The sequence below is a fragment of the Oreochromis niloticus genome, linkage group LG17 (genome assembly GCF_001858045.2).
Source record: "Oreochromis niloticus isolate F11D_XX linkage group LG17, O_niloticus_UMD_NMBU, whole genome shotgun sequence".
NCBI lineage: Eukaryota > Metazoa > Chordata > Actinopteri > Cichliformes > Cichlidae > Oreochromis > Oreochromis niloticus.
This window is the reverse complement of record NC_031981.2, coordinates 38,583,381-38,601,282: the sequence shown is the minus strand read 5'-3', so window position 1 is coordinate 38,601,282 and position 17,902 is coordinate 38,583,381. Positions and strand designations below refer to the sequence as shown.

At 47.1% G+C, this 17,902-nt stretch overlaps 1 long non-coding RNA gene across 1 annotated transcript; it reads left to right on the top strand.

Annotated features, from left to right (window-relative positions):
* Positions 1-3,053: 3,053 nt before the first annotated feature.
* Positions 3,054-4,112, top strand: LOC109195077 (uncharacterized). Its single transcript, XR_002056754.2, has 3 exons — positions 3,054-3,239; positions 3,319-3,383; positions 3,466-4,112. It is a non-coding gene; the product is annotated as an uncharacterized LOC109195077 (long non-coding RNA).
* Positions 4,113-17,902: the final 13,790 nt, after the last annotated feature.

Here is a 17,902-nt window from a genome sequence, read left to right as displayed (position 1 = left end):
GGTGGGACATGCCTGGAACACCTCACCCAGGAGGCGCCCAGGAGGCATCCTTGTCAGATGCCCGAACCACCTCAACTGGCTCCTTTCGATGTGGAGCAGCAGCGGCTCTACTCTGAGCCCCTCCCGGATGGCCGAACTTCTCACCCTATCTCTAAGGGAGAGGCCAGCCACCCTTCAGAGGAAGCTCATTTCTGCTGCTTGTATCCGCGATCTCATTCTTTCGGTCACTACCCACAGCTCGTGGCCATAGGTGAGGGTAGGGACGTAGATCGACCGGTAAATTGAGAGCTTCGCTTTTACACTCAGCTCCCTCTTCACCACGACGGACCGGTGCAGCGTCCGCATCACTGCAGCCGCAGCACCAATCCGTCTGTCGATCTCCGGCTCCCTTCTCCCATCACTCGCGAACAAGACCCCGAGATACTTGAACTCCTCCACTTGGGGCAGGAACTCATCCCCGACCCGGAGTGGGCACTCCACCCTTTTCCGGCTGAGAACCATGGCCTCAGATTTGGAGGTGCTGAGCCTCATTCCCGCTGCTTCACACTCGGCTGCGAACCATTCCAGTGCAAGCTGGAGGCCTTCACCTGATGAAGCCAACAGAACCACATCATCCGCAAAAAGCAGAGATGAGATTCTGAGGCCACCGAAGCGAAAGCCCTCCGCCACTTGGCTGCGCCTAGAAATCCTGTCCATAAAAATTATGAACAGAACCGGTGACAAAGGGCAGCCCTGGCGGAGCCCATCACCCACCGGGAACGAGTCCGACTTATTGCCGGCAATGCGAACCAAACTCTTGCAACGGTTGTATAGGGATCGAATGGCCCGTAGCAATGGGCCAGACACCCCATACTCCCGCAAGACCTCCCACAGGACACCCCGAGAGACACGGTCGAATGCCTTCTCCAAGTCCACAAAACACATGTAGACTGGTTGGGCAAACTCCCATGCACCCTCAGGTATCCTTGAGAGGATAAAGAGCTGGTCCAGTGTTCCGCGACCAGGACGAAAACCGCATTGTTCCTCCTGTATCCGAGGTTCGACTAGCGGACGAACTCTCCTTTCCAGCACCCTGGCATAGACTTTCCCAGGGAGGCTGAGGAGTGTGATCCCCCTGTAGTTGGAACACACCCTCCGGTCTCCCCTCTTAAAGATGGGGACCACCACCCCGGTCTGCCAATCCAGGGGTACTGCCCCTGATCTCCACGCAACATTGTAGAGGCGTGTCAACCAGGACAGCCCTACAACGTCCAGAGCCTTCAGGAACTCGGGGCGGACCTCATCAACACCAGGGGCTCTGCCACCAAGGAGTTGTTTAACTACCTCAGTGACCTCGCCCCCGGAAATTGGCGGGTCATTCCCCTCATCCCCAGACTCTGCTTCCTCCTCGGAAGACGTGTCAGTGGGATTAAGGAGGTCCTCGAAGTATTCCTTCCATCGCCTGACAATTTTCTCGGTCGACGTCAGCAGCGCTCCGCCAGCAATATACACAGTGCAGGTAGAGCACCGCTTTCCCCTCCTGAGACGCCTGACGGTTTGCCAGAATCTCTTCGAGGCAGTCCGAAAGTCTTTTTCCATGGCCTCTCCGAACTCCTCCCACACCCGAGTTTTTGCTTCAGCCACTGCCCGAGCCGCATTCCGCTTGGCCTGTCGATACCTGTCGGCTGCCTCCGGAGTCCCACAGGCTAACCAAGCCCGATAGGACTCCTTCTTCAGCCTGGTGGCTCCCTTCACCTCTGGTGTCCACCATTTGGTTCGGGGATTACCACCACGGCAGGCACCAACCACCTTGCGGCCGCAGCTCAATGCAGCAGCTTCGGCGATGGAGACGCTGAACATGGTCCATTCGGACTCAATGTCCCCAGTCTCCCTCAGAATGCTGTTGAAGCTCTGCCGGAGGTGTGCGTTGAAGATCTCGCGGACTGGGGCCTCTGCTAGACGTTCCCAGCACACCCTCACTACGCGTTTAGGTGCACCGGGTCTGTCCAGCGTCCTCCCCCGCCACCTGATCCAACTCACCACCAGGTGGTGATCAGTTGACAGCTCAGCCCCTCTCTTTACCCGAGTGTCCAGAACATATGGTCGCAGGTCTGGTGATACGATTACAAAATCGATCATCGACCTGCGGCCTAGTGCCACGTGGTGCCACGTGCACTTATGGACACTCTTATGTTCGAACAAGGTGTTCGTTATGGCCAAACTGTGATTTGCACAGAAGTCCAATAACAAAACACCACTCGGATTCAGATCAGGGAGGCCGTTCCTCCCAATCACGCCCCTCCAGGTCTCGCTGTTGTTACCCAGGTGAGCATTGAAGTCTCCCAGCAGGACAACAGAGTCTCCAGATGGGGCACCTTCCAGCACCCCCCCCAGGGACTCTAAGAAGGCTGGGTACTCTGAACTGCCACTCGGTGCATAAGCGCAGATGACAGTCAGGACCCGTTCCCCGACCCTAAGGCGCAGGGAACAAACCCTCTCATCCAACGGGAAAAACCCCAACGTACCGGCAGCAAGCCGAGGGGATATTAGAATACCCACCCCAGCCCGCCGCCTCTCACCAGGGGCAACTCCAGACTGAGACAGAGTCCAGCCCCTCTCTAGGAGACTGGTTCCAGAGCCCAAGCCATGCGTAGAGGTGAGCCCATCTATATCTAGCCGCAGTGTTGGGAAGGTTACTTTTAAAATGTATTCCACTACAGAATACTGAATACATGCCCCAAAATGTATTCTGTAACGTATTCCGTTACGTTACTCAATGAGAGTAACGTATTCTGAATACTTTGGAATACTTAATATATTTTCATGCTGTTTACAACTACGTGAATGTCCTATTGCTGTGATTTATTACTGTTACTGAAGGTCCGCGGCTCCGAAACGTAGTAAAGGGACCTCTGGCTAATACGTCGGGTTCGTGTCGGGCTGGTAGCCGAAAACTAGCTTTACTTTGTTGTCTGGGTCAACTTTGCTTGCGGGAGACAGAGAGAGGCGTTGAAAGGCTGCTCCAACGGAACTTATTTTTTCCGGAGGAAAACACAAACACAGTGTACATGTAATGGGGAAGGCTTTAGGACCCAGGGGACCCAATGGAGGATATAAAAGAGGAAGTAGCAGCAGGTGCTCTTCATTCCCACTGACGAGCGGCTGTGAACAATGGTTGTGTGAGTAGGTGAAGAGCCTGAGAAGTTTTAATTGTCTGCTACACAAACAGTTGTTTTAAACCTCTACAGCAGAGGTTCGAGGTACAGGCTGTTTTTCTTTTAGTTCTTTTTTTACATTTGTTGAAATGTATTTGATGTTTATTGTATTTTATGTTTTTAGTAGTGATTTTTAGAAGACAAGCCAAGATAAGCCAGGTGTGCAGCAAACACAGTTGTCTGCTGGAGGTATGTTAACTTAATATATTTGACATTAAAAAAAGTATATTTATGCACTATAATCTGATTTATATTGTATTGCCTCCTGCAGGACAGGCTGCACATGTGAATTTGTCACTGTTTTTTCCTCCTCCTCTTTTTGTTGCGTTTTTGGTTTTAGTAGGGTCACCTTTTAAAACTGTTTGTTTTTTATGCTGGGTTTGTTTTTATTTCTACTGGGCTGGTGCAATATTAGTCGGGCAACGTGCAATCCCTGAGCTGGGCTCTTACCTTAGGGGAATTAGGTCTTTTAGAGGTGCTCCGTGTGGATTTGCTGTGAACAAGTTTTATTAAGAGTGATTTTAGTGCCACCGATTATTGCCTGGACTAAAACACTTAGTGCATGCGATAAGTGTTCGGTTGGGCTCGTATTTATTTGGGGTGGATTTCTTTCTTTTAAAGTAACGAGCATCTGGGACCACCGGGGTAGAGCAAGCCCTCAGGTGATAGCTGCATTGCTGGCAGGTTGCACCAATAAAACTATACTGCAGTCGTTAGTGACTTTTTCTCTATTTTGATGTTTTAGGCCTTTTACAAACCCCTTGTGTTTTCTTTTAAAATAATAAATTTTGACATATTTGACTGATATTGACCCTCTTGTCCCGTTTATTCTGGGCTCGTTCCTGTAAGAGCTTTGGGCCTGAAAGTTTGCACAAGTCGTATAGAGGCCCTTAGCGAACACTCGGTGGCTTTTACCCGCTACATACAGTTGAGTCTTAATAGCTTACTTACAAATGGGCTCGTCAGGCACTCTTCTTGGCTGCAGTGGTTATTATTATATTTACATGCTTCCAGCTCCCGTTTTTGCTCCGTGACAGCTCGGACTTTTCCTTTCTCTCCCTCCCTCGCTCACAGACACATAACGTGTATGGTAGTCCATTCTCCCTGCGGCACGGACTACACTGCCCATGAGGCTACATTCTTTAGGGCCATGCCTGTAGCATTCTGCCTTTTAGCTTAGCACAACAACAACAACAAAAAAGCGCTCTCTCACCCAGGAAACACGCAGAGAGAGAGCGTCACCCTGTAACCATGGCAACCGCAACGCTGCCGCCTGGAACAACAGAACACAGCTGTCAAACAAACCCAAACAATCCTGACCCGCGACAATATGAAACAGGAAAGTACCGCCGTGTATTCCATTTATTTCAACAAAGTAACTGTATTCTGAAGACCACCTTTTTAAACGGTAACTGTAACGGAATACAGTTACTCATATTTTGTATTCTGAATACGTAACGGCGGTACATGTATTCCGTTACTCCCCAACACTGTCTAGCCGGTACCTCTCAACCTCACGCACTAACTCAGGCTCCTTCCCCACCAGAGAGGTGACATTCCATGTCCCTATTGCCAGTCTTGGCAGCCGGGGATCAGTCCGCCAGGGCCTCCGCTCCTGGCCGCCGCCCAGCACACAATGCACCTGACCCCTATGGCGCCTCCTGCGGGTGGTGGGCCTGCGGGAGGATGGGCCCATGTCTCCTCTTCGGGCTGTGCCCGGCCGGGCCCCATGGACTAAGGCCCGGCCACCAGACGCTCGCCCTCGGGCACCCTCCCCGGGCCTGGCTCCAGGGCGGGGCCCCGGTAACCCTATCCCGGGCAGGGTAAACTGTTCCCTCGATATTCTCTTCATCAGGGTCTTCTGAATCGCTCTTTGTCTGGTCCCTCACCCAAGACCAATTTGCCATGGGAGACCCTACCAGGGGGCAAAAGCCCCCAGACAACATAGCCCCTGGGATCCCTGGGACACACAAACCCCTCCACCACGATAAGGTAGTGATTCACGGAGAGGGTTTGTATCCACTCCTGTTAATAAATACTCACCTGCACCAGAGCTGCCGCATTTTGGGTCCTTTCTACAAACTCCACACGTCTGCCACACCAGACGTGACAGTACGAACCAGCCACCATGGACCCAGCAGCAGTAAATCCATTCGAGGAGCTCCGGGACGACATTATTTACAATGTGGAGATTCTCCTCGGGCTGTGGCTAGAGAACCCTCCGGAGGAGCTTCGCCGTGCTGTGGAAAGCCGGTTACAACGGCTCTTTTCCGGCCTGCCATGGCTTCTGGAATCGCTTCCCCCGACCATGCAGGCCTTTCTCCACAACACACCACACCTTCTCTCAGCCACTTCTACCTCGCTGCCCGACTCGCCGGATGTGATGTTGCCCGGCCCGTCGGAGGCGTCTGCAAGGAGACGATCGCGCCGCCGGCGTGCCACCTCACAGCCAGACGTTCGGACTTCTAAATCGCCGGCTGTGGTGAGTGAGGACTCCGTTTCGTTTTTGGACTGTGGAACTGTTTATTCCGGGGCTGTGTTTTGTGTGGCAGATACTAAAGTGAACAGCTATTCACCTGCTCAGCAGTCTCAAGCCCAGTTAGCTGCCCAGCAGCCACCGTCAGCTCAGTTAGCTGCCCAGCAGCCACCGTCAGCTCAGTTAGCTGCCCAACAGCCACCGTCAGCTCAGTTAGCTGCCCAGCAGCCACCGTCAGCTCAGTTAGCTGCCCTGCAGCTCACTCGCTCTCAGCTAGCCACCCAGCTGCTACTTTCTGCTCAGTCACCAGTATCAGCAGCTCACTCGCTCTCAGCTCTGTCACCAGAGTCAGCTGCTCACTCTCTTTCAGCTCAGTCTCCAGTGTAACTTTCAATTCAGTCTCCAGGGCCTCCAGTGTCACTTTCAGTTCAGTCTCCTGTGCCTCCAGTGTCACTTTCAGTTCAGTCTCCAGTGCCTCCAGTGTCACTTTCAGTTCAGTCTCCAGTGCCTCCAGTGTCACTTTCAGTTCAGTCTCCAGTGCCTCCAGTGTCACCTGTAGTTCAGTCTCCTGTGCCTCCGGTGTCACCTGTAGTTCAGGCTCCAGTGCCCCCGGTGTCACCAGTAGTTCAGGCTCCAGTGCCCCCGGTGTCACCAGTAGTTCAGTCTCCAGTGCCTCCTGTGTCACCTGTAGTTCAGGCTCCAGTGCCCCGGTGTCACCTGTAGTTCAGGCTCCAGTGCCCCTGGTGTCACCTGTAGTTCAGGCTCCAGTGCCTCCAGTGTCACCCGTAGCTCAGGCTCCAGTGTCACCCGTAGCTCACTCGCTCTCCGCTCAGTCTCCAGTGCCTCCTGTGTCACTTTCAGCTCAGTCTCCAGTGCCTCCTGTGTCACCAGATTTACTCAGTCACTCCATGCAGGAAGATAATCTAGTGTCTACTTTGGGTGTTTCTCAAGGTCTAGCTACTGTTGGCTTAGTTTTCCACTCCAGGGCTTCCCCAGAGGCTAGGTCTCAGTCCCCAGCTGATTCTGGACCCCTGAAGTTTAAGCAGCCCCCTGAGAACTGCACCATGTCAGCGTTGCCTGGGCAGATCCAGTGCTCAGTGCAGCGCCAGTTGCCTTTATGTCAGCCAGTGGTCTCCATGCCTGCTGGCTTTGTGATGGCTTCTGCCGGAGGGTCCGTGGGACTGCTCCGGCCTTCGTCTCGTGTCTCCGCTGGAGGGTCCGAGGGACCGCTCCGGCCTTCGTCTCATGTCTGGCCTTCGTCTCGTGTCTCCGCTGGAGGGTCCGAGGGACCGCTCCGGCCTTCGTCTCGTGTCTGGCCTTCGTCTTGTGTCTGGCCTTCGTCTCGTGTCTCCGCTGGAGGGTCCGATGGACCACTCTGGCCTTCGTCTCCTGTCTCAGCTGGAGGGTCCGAGGGGCCCGTCCAGCTTGCAGCGCCACCGTCTCCGGCTTCCACGCCTCCGGCTTCCACGCCTCCTGTTAATAAATACTCACCTGCACCAGAGCTGCCGCATTTTGGGTCCTTTCTACAAACTCCACACGTCTGCCACACCGGACGTGACAAGTTTAGAGACAATAACCCTGAGGTTTGTGGGGATCTCCATTTCTTGGAGTTGACTGATGTCTTGCATTGCATTGTTACAACCGGTGAGAAACAGTGAATAGCTATGAAGAGCCTTTGCATCATCTGTTTTGATTTGTGGCCAATCAAATGCTCTGTTCATGAAGGCAGTTGCAATTCTCAGTTCATTACCATAATGACAAAACAGCAACTTCCTTGCCTCACTGTAGCCTTGTTGAGGACTCATGTCCTGACAACTCCTTACCAAATCTCTGGGTTCACCTCTGGTGAACTGTTTAAGGTAATATAACCTGTCTCGATCTCAAGCTGTTCTCTTCTTGCCTTTAACTTACATTCTTCAATGTCCAAGGCTTGTCTCTGTTTCAAGGATGCGGCTCGTGCGAGCAGAGCAGCGCGCTCTGCTTCCTCTTTCTGCCGTACAGATGATACCGAAGAAGCTCTCGACGACCTCGATGAACGGCTACTGACTGAGCTTCTTCCAACGCTGGTACCTGATTTCTTTGCAGTTGGTCTAGCAGTCACTGACATGCTGTCATCTGGGCTCACGTCATCTTGATGCTGATGTCTTGTTATGATGTTCCATTTCTCAACTTCAGTCATAAACGCACTGAACTGCTCCTTTTTTGGATTGAACCAGAGGATCTGGTCCACATTCCTTTCATCTTCTGGCAACAGCGACAGTACATCATCATTGCCCGTAAGAATTCTTCATGTAGCTTTGAAAAGTTACTTAAATGTTCATCAACAATGTCAAGGCTTTCATTCTCTTTCATTAGTCCGCTAATTTTATTCATTTTCGAAGTTAATTGTGACAACTTGGACCTTCTTGCGTTTATGTGCCTGCCGAGCTGTTCTTCCAAACCTCTTTCGGTGTACTTTTGTGCCCTCTTGTGGCCAGTCCCGCTACTGCAGCTCTGTGCCCTGGGCCTGGAACCTTGCGGGTCTTTATCTGCCATCTCTGCTCCTTTTACACAACTTCTTATTCAACAAGTGCTCATGAAACAAATGGTCTATGACACAAAGCTGAGGCTTTCGTAGTGAATGTCATCTTTCTTAAGACCAAAAACACTGTCACTGACTTATTTGTAAGAAGTTGAGTATCGCAATTGTTCAATTTTAGCACGACTTGTAGCTTGGCAGCATATCATAGTCCAAAACTTTATCCATGGAAGCTTATTTCTTCTCCTCTTAGATTCTTCATGCATACAGCTCTGTACACTTAACTGACTTGCTGTATCAAACTTTGTACGATCTCATAGCGATGCAGCCGTCTCGCTTGGGAGCATGATGGTTTTACTTAATGTAGCGGCTATCTTGTTTCTTCTTGGAGTTCTCTATTTCTCTTATATCTAAAATAAGACTCTGGATGGACAAGAGACTGTTTTACGTGTCGGTTTGTGCAACAACGATGGTAAAACCATTGTGTCGCTCCGCCATTCGCTTGTTTATTTCTCACAAACCTTTCACAACAAAAGCACCATATCCTTTTCAGGCTTTTCAAAATAAAACATGTAATAACTATAAATGGCGCTAACACTTACTTTAGCTCAGGGGTCCCCAATCCCACTCCACGAGGGCCGGTGTCCCTGCAGGTTTTAGATGTGTCCTTGATCCATCACAGCTGATTTAAATGGATAAATTACCTTCTCAACATGTCTTGAAGTTCTCCGGAGGCCTGGTAATGAACTAATCATGTGATTCGGGTGTGTTGACCCAGGGTGAGATCTAAAACCTGCAGGGACACCGGCCCTCGCGGACTGGGATTGGGGACCCCTGCTTTAGCTGACTGGTTCTTCCTGTAATTTGAATTCTAACAGTTGTCAAATAGAGCTGTCAGCTGTGTACCAACCTGACTTCTGCACAACTGATGGTCCCAACCCCATTAAGTAGGAAAGAAATTCCAAATATGAACCCTGACAGGCACACCTGTGAGGTGAAACCATTTCAGGTGACTACATCATGAAGCTCACTGAGACAAGGGCAAGGGCTTGCAGCACTGTTAACAAGGCAAAGGGTAGCTACTTTCAGGAATCTGTAAACAGTGTTGGGAAGCTTACTTTTAAAATGTATTCCACTACAGATTACAGAATCCATGCCCCAAAATGTATTTTGTAACGTATTCAGAATACGTTACTCAATGAGAATTCCCGTCTAGATCTCCAACCGCGCTTGTGGGACATCTACTCAGTCTCCGAAAACTGCCTCATCTTCTCCCTCAAATGAAGCAAAACCAACCAATTGGGCTGTCCCACGCCTATTTACTACTTCAAAATAAACTCACCTTTAAGTCCCTTCGAATCGCTAACCCATTACCTCCACCTTAGAAAATCCCAGCACGCCTTACTTTCAGATCCATTGTTCATCACCGAATCCGGTCACCCCGTAACCAGATCATGGTTTCTTTCTCACTTTCGCCAAGTGCTCTCATCATCCAGGATTCTTCCCAATCTCTTTTCTGGCCATTCCTTCTGCATCGGAGCCGCGACTTCTGCCTCCTGCAAAGGAATCCCTGACCACATAATCAAGCTCCTTGGCTGATGGTCTTCTCAAGCCTACCAGTCATACATTTGCAACAATCTCCTAGACCTCCGAAACGCCCAGTCTTCACTTATGTAGGAGATGCCTTCTTTGCGGATTTGCCCGGCCCGGGAGCCGTTGCCTGTCCCCTTCGAGGCCTTCCCCAAACCGCAGCACCAGTTTGTACTTCTCATCGTTCATCGTTACCGAGGTTGTGGTACCAGCTAGTTGGTATTGTTAGTAATTTTTCACCTATTTCAAATTTGCAATTTGCCAGTTGCTAATTTGGTAATTTGTTAGCAAGATTGTTAAAAATAAAAGTTGTGGAAAGTCAGTTCAAATCCTTATTGTGCAAATACCAGATTTTTTAAAACCCTTTTCGATCTGGTTTTCAAAAGAAACATCCTACTAAACTGCTTCTTTGAAGGCCTATACTAATCTTTGATTGCTCCTGATGCAGGCAATAGTTCTGTTCTATTTGACCTCAGTGCACTCTGATACTCTTGACCAGAACATATCACTGCATATGCTTAATGTTCTGACTGTTATCTCTGCCTCTGTGTTACATTGGTTTTCTTATTTATCTAATAGGACCTTGACTGTTAGTGCAAATACATGCTCTAAAATTGCTTTGTGTGTGGGATTCTACGAGGTGTAGTCCTGGGCCGTTCAGTCTTCCCAGTCTCCATCTGTGCCAGTGAAGGTGAGTTCTTATGTCTTTTTTGGTTCACCTGCCTGATAGACTGTGCACCATAGTCCACTGTTTAACTTGGATCTTTAGCAATTACCTTGTTCAAAATGCCAACAAGACTGAAACCATAATCATAGTTCCTCCTAAAACCAGTCAGGGTCTTACTTCCTTTTATTTAACTACTAAGTTAAAATCGGTGGTTTATATTGGTTCCTTGCTGGTTTCTGATTCACCTGTAAATTTTTGTTCTTGTTCCTGTTTCCTTCGATTAAGGGACATTTATAAGTTGTGACATATGGTCTTTTTGACTTAACTGGAGATAATTATTCATGGATTTGTGTCATTGTGCTTAGATTAGTGTAATGCCTTAATTAATGGCTTAGATACATCATCTCTTTCATGCCCCCAAGCGATACAAAGGGTTTTGGCCCGACTATGAACATGATGTAGTGAGTGAGCTCACATTACTCCTATTTTATATTCATTATGCTGGCTCCCAGTAGATTTTAGGATTTGTTTTAAAGTACATACAGAGCACTAAATGTCCTAAACACTCTGCGGCCTGCAGTGTTTGATCACAGGCTCAGAATTTGTTGTTCTTTGTACAAGATTAAAGACTGGGGAGGCAGAGCCTTTCAGTCTGTGACACCAAGATTTTGGAACAGTCTCTCACTACAATTATGTTTAGCTGACTGTGGATTTAAAAAGAAAATAGTTCACAGTTTGTTTTAAAATGTAACCAGGCTTTGCATTGATTGCCTGTTCACTTTATTTTGTGTCTTGACATTTTTTTACAACAGTTTATTTTCTTATTGAATTGACTCTGTTTTATTGTATAGCAGTTTGTGACTGCTTATCTGTGAAAAGTGTTTAATAAAGAAGCTTTGTTAATTTTACTCCCTAACAACATGAGCAGCAACATGCAGCAACACAGTATAAAAGATTCAGTAAGCTACATCAGTGTCTACTGTTTACTATCATAGCCAAGTGGCTTACAAACGTAAACAGAAGTTTTCACTATCACTACTAATTAATGTTATCTTGTTGTATCTCTGTTGTGGTCAGTGCTATCCTCTATGCTGTTGCATGCTGGGGCAGCAGGTTGAGGGTCACAGACGCCAACAGACTCAATAAACTGATCCCCAAGGCCAGTAATGTTGTGGGGATCAAGCTGGACTCCGTTAGGGTGGTGTCTGAAAGGCAGATGTTGTCCAAGATAAGGACAATCATGGATAATACCTCCCACCTTCTCCATGACGTGCTGGCTAGTCACAGGAGCACATTCAGTGAGAGACTGAGATTACCAAAAAGCACCACTGAACGACACAGGAAATCATTCCTACCTGTTTCCATCTCCCTGTACGACTCCTCCATCTAACACACTGTGAACACTGCAGTAGTTACACCCTTTTTACACACGCTCTTTTCTACTCTGGAATATTGTCATCAATTTTCTTGATATTTATTTATAATCCCCTCTGTTAATCCTTGATATTTATTATTGAGTGATCTGTATATATTAGTGCTGTTTCTTAAATGTGTAAAATCTGTAAAATAATGTATTGTTTGGAGTTTAGTCTGTTACTGTTACTATTTTTACAATTTATCCTTGGAGCAACTGTAACCCACATAATTTCCTTAGGGATTAATAAAGTATTCTGATTCTGATTGTTTCAGGATGACCTGCCATTATCCAATGACATATCTGCTTACCTGTATCTTTTGCTCGTTTCTCCTCCTCTTCTTTTCTCTTTTTTCTAAACTGAGCTCCTGATGGCTTTGAACTTTTCTTTTTCATCTTCCATTGGTTTTAATTTTGCACTTCAGCATGAACACCCATGCACCAATCCGAGGATCACCACAACATAACCTAATAAACCTACACCTTAGTTCACAGATTCGCTTTGTCTAGGGTTTATTTCTGGGGTTACGCACAGCCCAGGATTCAAATCATGACTACATAATGGGCTTGGATTTACAAACTTTTGAATTAAGTTTGCTCTATTTGGAAGCAGCAGGCACCCCTCCCCTTTCGACCGATTGTGTGAGACTTTAAATCATCAAACTGTAAATTATAAATTTTAAATTGTTACCCGGATAGCAACAGTGAGTGATGTTGATTTTTCATCTCATCCATCATTATGGTCAGCATTGAAATGTCAATGTTGAAACAACATTATAATACTGATGTAACCAGACGGTCTGACAGTAATAACATTGATTCACTGTTGTTCTTTTGTCATTGATAATTATCTATTTATAGTCGACCAGGTGACAACAACAACATCGAGAAAACATCTATTTATAGTTGACCAGGAAATTAAAGCTGCCAGCACCTGGACTATTCCGTAGCACCCCTCTCACAATGGTACATCCCTTCAGGTCACCATCGAAAATCCATTGATTTATAGTTGAGCGGTAAATTATATTGAATCTCAGCGGGTATAAAGTTGACCAGAGAAAGCAAATTGAATGTTCTTTTGTTATCAAAGATTGTTGATCTATTTATAGTTTACCAGCTGACAAAAATCATGTGGAAATGTCATTTATGTATAGTTCGACGGGAAATTAAAGCGGCGATCACTTGGACTATTCCGTAGCACCCCTCTTACAGTGGTACATCCCATCAGGTAACCATTCATAAGTCTTGTACAGTAGAGAGGGAAATTACAATTAAGCTCAGCAGAGCTGACCAAAGAAGGCCGTATAAGTTCATGCACTGCACTGGACTGCACTGGATTTGTAAACTACCATCCATACAAGTTAGATACTCAATTCAATTCAATTCAGTTTTATTTATATAGCGCCAAATCACAACAGAAGTCGCCTCAAGGCGCTTTATATTATACAGTAGATCGCACAATAATACATACAGAGAAAAACCCAACAATCACATGACCCCCTATGAGCAAGCACTTTGGCGACAGTGGGAAGGAAAAACTCCCTTTTAACAGGAAGAAACCTCCGGCAGAACCAGGCTCAGGGAGGGGCGGGGCCATGGTAAATGGCCTGCATTTGTATAGCGCTTTTCTAGTCCATAGGACCCCAAAGCGCTTTACACTACATTCAGTCATTCACCCAGTCACACACACATTCACACACTGGCGATAGCAAGCTACATAGTAGCCACAGCTGCCCTGGGGCGCACTGACAGAGGCGAGGCTGCCGGACACAGGCGCCACCGGGCCCTCTGACCACCACCAGTAGGCAAACATGGGGTTAGTATCTTGCCCAAGGATATTTGGCATGCAGCCAGGATGCAGCCTGGGATCGAACCACCGACTTTCTGATTAAGATAAGATAAGATAAGATGGCCTTTATTAGTCCCACAGGTGGGAAATTTGTTTTGTTACAGCAAAAGTGCAAAGTTATGTAGCAAGTGGCTGACCTGCTCTGCCACCTGAGCTACAGCCACCCTATAAATCTGCTGCCATCTGCTGCTATTGGTTGGGATGAGAGAAGGAAAACGTCCTTACATTATTCTTAGTGTTTAACCATTTACTTATTTGGCTATTTTCAAATATAGCACCCTTTTTATATTCTAATATACACTGACAATGGCATCACGCTGGTCAAGCAGGCGTAAATTAAGGTCAATGGTTGAGGTCACAGAGTCAGAGATACTCCAGCACTTCGAAGAGATGGTGAACAAAATGTCCAAAGCGACAATGCTGTTGCACCAGTTGAAGTTAAGCGACTGCGGGGAGCCGTGGAGTCTGGTGTTTCCTACTGTTGTCACCCAGACATAGACAGGCCAGAAGTTACAGGGGACTATGAGCAGTTTTCAGAAGTGAGAACTCTGTATCACCGGACAAGGCTAATGACTGTGACTTTAGTTTTGAGCGCTTTGGCTGCCATGCATCACCTTTTGATTCAGATAATATTGATACTGAAGCTGGGGCTGAAGCTCCAAATACTGAGTTCTTAAGAACAAGTTTAAGATACTGGGATTCCACATTTTCAGTCTCGTTGGTGGCAGTAACAGCAATTTTGTGTGTGTTTAACCCAGACCTACCTAAAGATGCCAGGACAGTTCTCAGGACGCAAGGTCAAATAAGGACAATGAAAATGGATAAATTACAAACAGTGACGTGAAACAAAGACGTGTGACAAGGAAACTTTTTCGTGTAATAAATTATTTTGCTATTGATGCAAACATGTCTATTGTCTTTTTTTTTTTTTTTTTAATTACATGAGGTCCGATGCTTTATATTTTCTGGATATTATTATGGAGATGATACATTGTAAGATAATGTTTAACATATAAAGGGTGTCAAATTTGTTGAATAAGTACAAATATCTGTTTCGGAGGTTTGATGGTTACTTGCAGTAGTTTAGTATCGATTGAAATACCTATTAAGAACTGTAGATTTTCAGTCATGATTTCACTGTTGTCTCAATAGTAACCAAGGGTGCAAAAGTGATAGAAAATCAACATCAGTGTTCAACATTGATTCAATATCAAATTCTGACATTGTTTCAACATTAACAGAGGGTGCAAAAGTGACGTTAAATCAATATCAGATTTCAACATTGATTCAATAGAATTGCCTGATATTGATTTAACATTGTTTCAGTGGATATTTGCTATCTGGGTATTGATCCCTTTACCTCTAGTCCTGAAGTTTATATTTATTTTCTTACTCATCTTATATTTATTGTTTGTTTTCTTGCACTCCTGTAACTGGAGCCTCATCATCTCGTCTCTCTATATACTGTACTGTACATAGCGGAGATGACAATAAAGTTTACTTTGACTTCAGCACAGCAGCAAGCAGGTGCACTGAGGGCTCTCGCGCTCACTTTTCGTGTATAGAATTTCGTAAAAATATTGGTGCAAATTATAAGTCTGTATCATAATCTCTGGTGTTTTCATGTTTGTTTGTTTGTTTTTATTTTGCTTTATTTTGCGGGTTGGTTATTAGATGCTGCTCCAGCCAGCCAGAGAATCCCCCGCCGCCCCGCCTTCTCCTCCCTGTGCCGCAAGCAGCAGGCGCAACTCACAAACGGAGGGCGCCCTTACTCAATAGAAAACCGATCGGTGCCTGAGACATAACCGAAATTCGCTGGCATGATGTCGGGGCAGCATGAGTACAAGCAACTTTTTTTTTTCCGATGCCCATGATGCTGCCCCCCACCACGATGCCACCCTGGGCAACCACCCATGTCGCCCATATCAAAAACCGCTACTGAACATGATGTCCATTTTCACTTTTTAGCAGGGTAATGACTAATTATATGTGGCATCCAAGTTGTGTGTTGAAGTCTGAGTTGCATAGCAGTAAATGTAATGTAAGGCTCTTTGCCTTCTTTCAGCTCCTTTTCTCTGTTTCTAATGGATTGTGTAAGGAAATGAGGTGTTATTTTTCTTCCATTTTTATTATTTCAGTTTACTATTTCTAGTTTCATTATTTTGTTATTGCTATTGCATCATAATCATGTAACAAGCATTTGCATTGACGCATTTATTAATAGTGATATTGCATTTAGATGTTTAAACATATTGGCACCTAATTAAGCTTTTATTACAGGTGCAGTTATAACTACTTTAAACTGTTGAGTTGAATTTATAATCTTAAATGTTTATATGCAGACTGCATGGTGAAAGAAAAGGCCTAACGCTGAGTAACTCTGTGCCAAAATAAGACAGGAAGTTACATGTTTTTGAAGTTACATGCTTTGCTGCCATAGGCCCCGGTCTGGATGGGCCTGGGCTCCCTTGCCTTGGTGGGTACTAGAGGACGGGGGTGCCTACTGGGATCAGCCGGGGAGCTGGCCCTAAGGAGGGGCATCTTGCCCCTCCCTTCTTTTCCTCCCCATCCCCGGCTGCCTCCCTCTTCCCGCTCCACCACACCCACCCACACAGGTAGGGCCTTGGGGTGCGGGTGTGTCACCAGGGTGCAGGGGAGGCATTCCCCCCCCTCTGTCCCCTTCTGGCCACCTGCGCCTCAATTTTATTTCACAACTTAGACATCCACATTATTCACACTCTCATAACACACACACACACACATATATATATGTATATATGTATATATATATGTAGGGCCTTGAGGGTGACCAGGTTAACGGCGTCCAGAGGATGGTCTGTGTATGCAACCCTACCTCTGGCGCCGGTGCCCACCTCTCAATTTTAAATCCATGTAGACATTGAGGGTTCTCGGGAGGGGCCGTGCTAACACCTGCTGCTCTCTGGCAGCAGCACCATGCCCTCCCTTGTTTTTTTTTTTTTTTTTTTTTTTTTTTTTTTTTTTTGTCTGTCCCATTTGGTTCTTAAGCCGTCAGAATTGTTGTCTGAAGACCAACAAGGGTACCAAATGGATTTATTTTGCCAAATGGATCATCATGGCATTGCCGTATTGGTCCATTTGATCAAACTTTGTTGTTATTATTTATTTTATTTTCAGTTGTTACAGATGGGACAGACATGACTGGGGGATAGGAAAGGGAGAAAGAAAGAGAGGAAGGAAAAGAAAAACAGAAGGGAAAAGGGACAGTGAGAAAGGGCACTTACAAAGACAAAGAGAAAGAAGAAAAAAAAAAAAAATCTCCTGGATCACCTGTTGAGAGAAAAAGAAGAGAAGACAAGCAAAAAAAACCAAACAAAAACAAAGCAACATACTAAACACAACACCATCACGTTAATCTAGCTGAGTGTGAACAGCAGTAAATACTAAATATTGAAAGTTGTTGTGCAGCACGCAGGACAGACAGCGCACAATGTGCTTTGAAGTAGCAGCTAAGAAAGGTGTAGTTTATGTCTACGAACAGTGAACACCCGTGTGCACACCTGTGTGGATCAACGCGCTTGTATACAAAAGGTTTTCCCATGTAACGGTCTGCTAGAGGGTGTGGAGGCCCATAGCCCCGTCCTCCAGGGCATGAAGCAGGCATGGAGGAGATCCAGGCTCCAGACATCCAGAGGACCCAGAGTGCGAGAGCCCAAGGAGTACCACCGGAGGGGCATCCGTGCCACCTTCCTGGGAAGGGCTGAGGAGATCCCCAGACGAGGGGTCACCCAGTAGCCACGGAGCAGAAGCCAGAGGGGGCTGCACCGGCGTGCCCGCCGGCTCTGCCGGCAGCCAGCTGTGCCAGAGTGAACCGAGTTGCAGGCCCCGAGGCCGGAGGCCCGAGGGCCCCTTTGCCCCAGAAGAGGCCTGACCAAGCGACAGGCATCGGGCCCCGCCAAGTAGCCACCGGGAGTGAGCCGGTGCATACCTGAGCGCCCAGCCCCGGACACCAAGAACCACCAATGCACCAACCCCTGAGGGCATCAGTTACCAGCAGGGAGTGTGGTGAGGGGAGATAGGCCTCCACACTTGGAGGGCCTGGGAGTACCCAGGGAGGTGGAGTCTAAGACTCGACCTGACATATAGACACAGACAAACAAGCACACACAGACATAAACATGCTTTCCCACCCTCATGCACACATATACAAACACT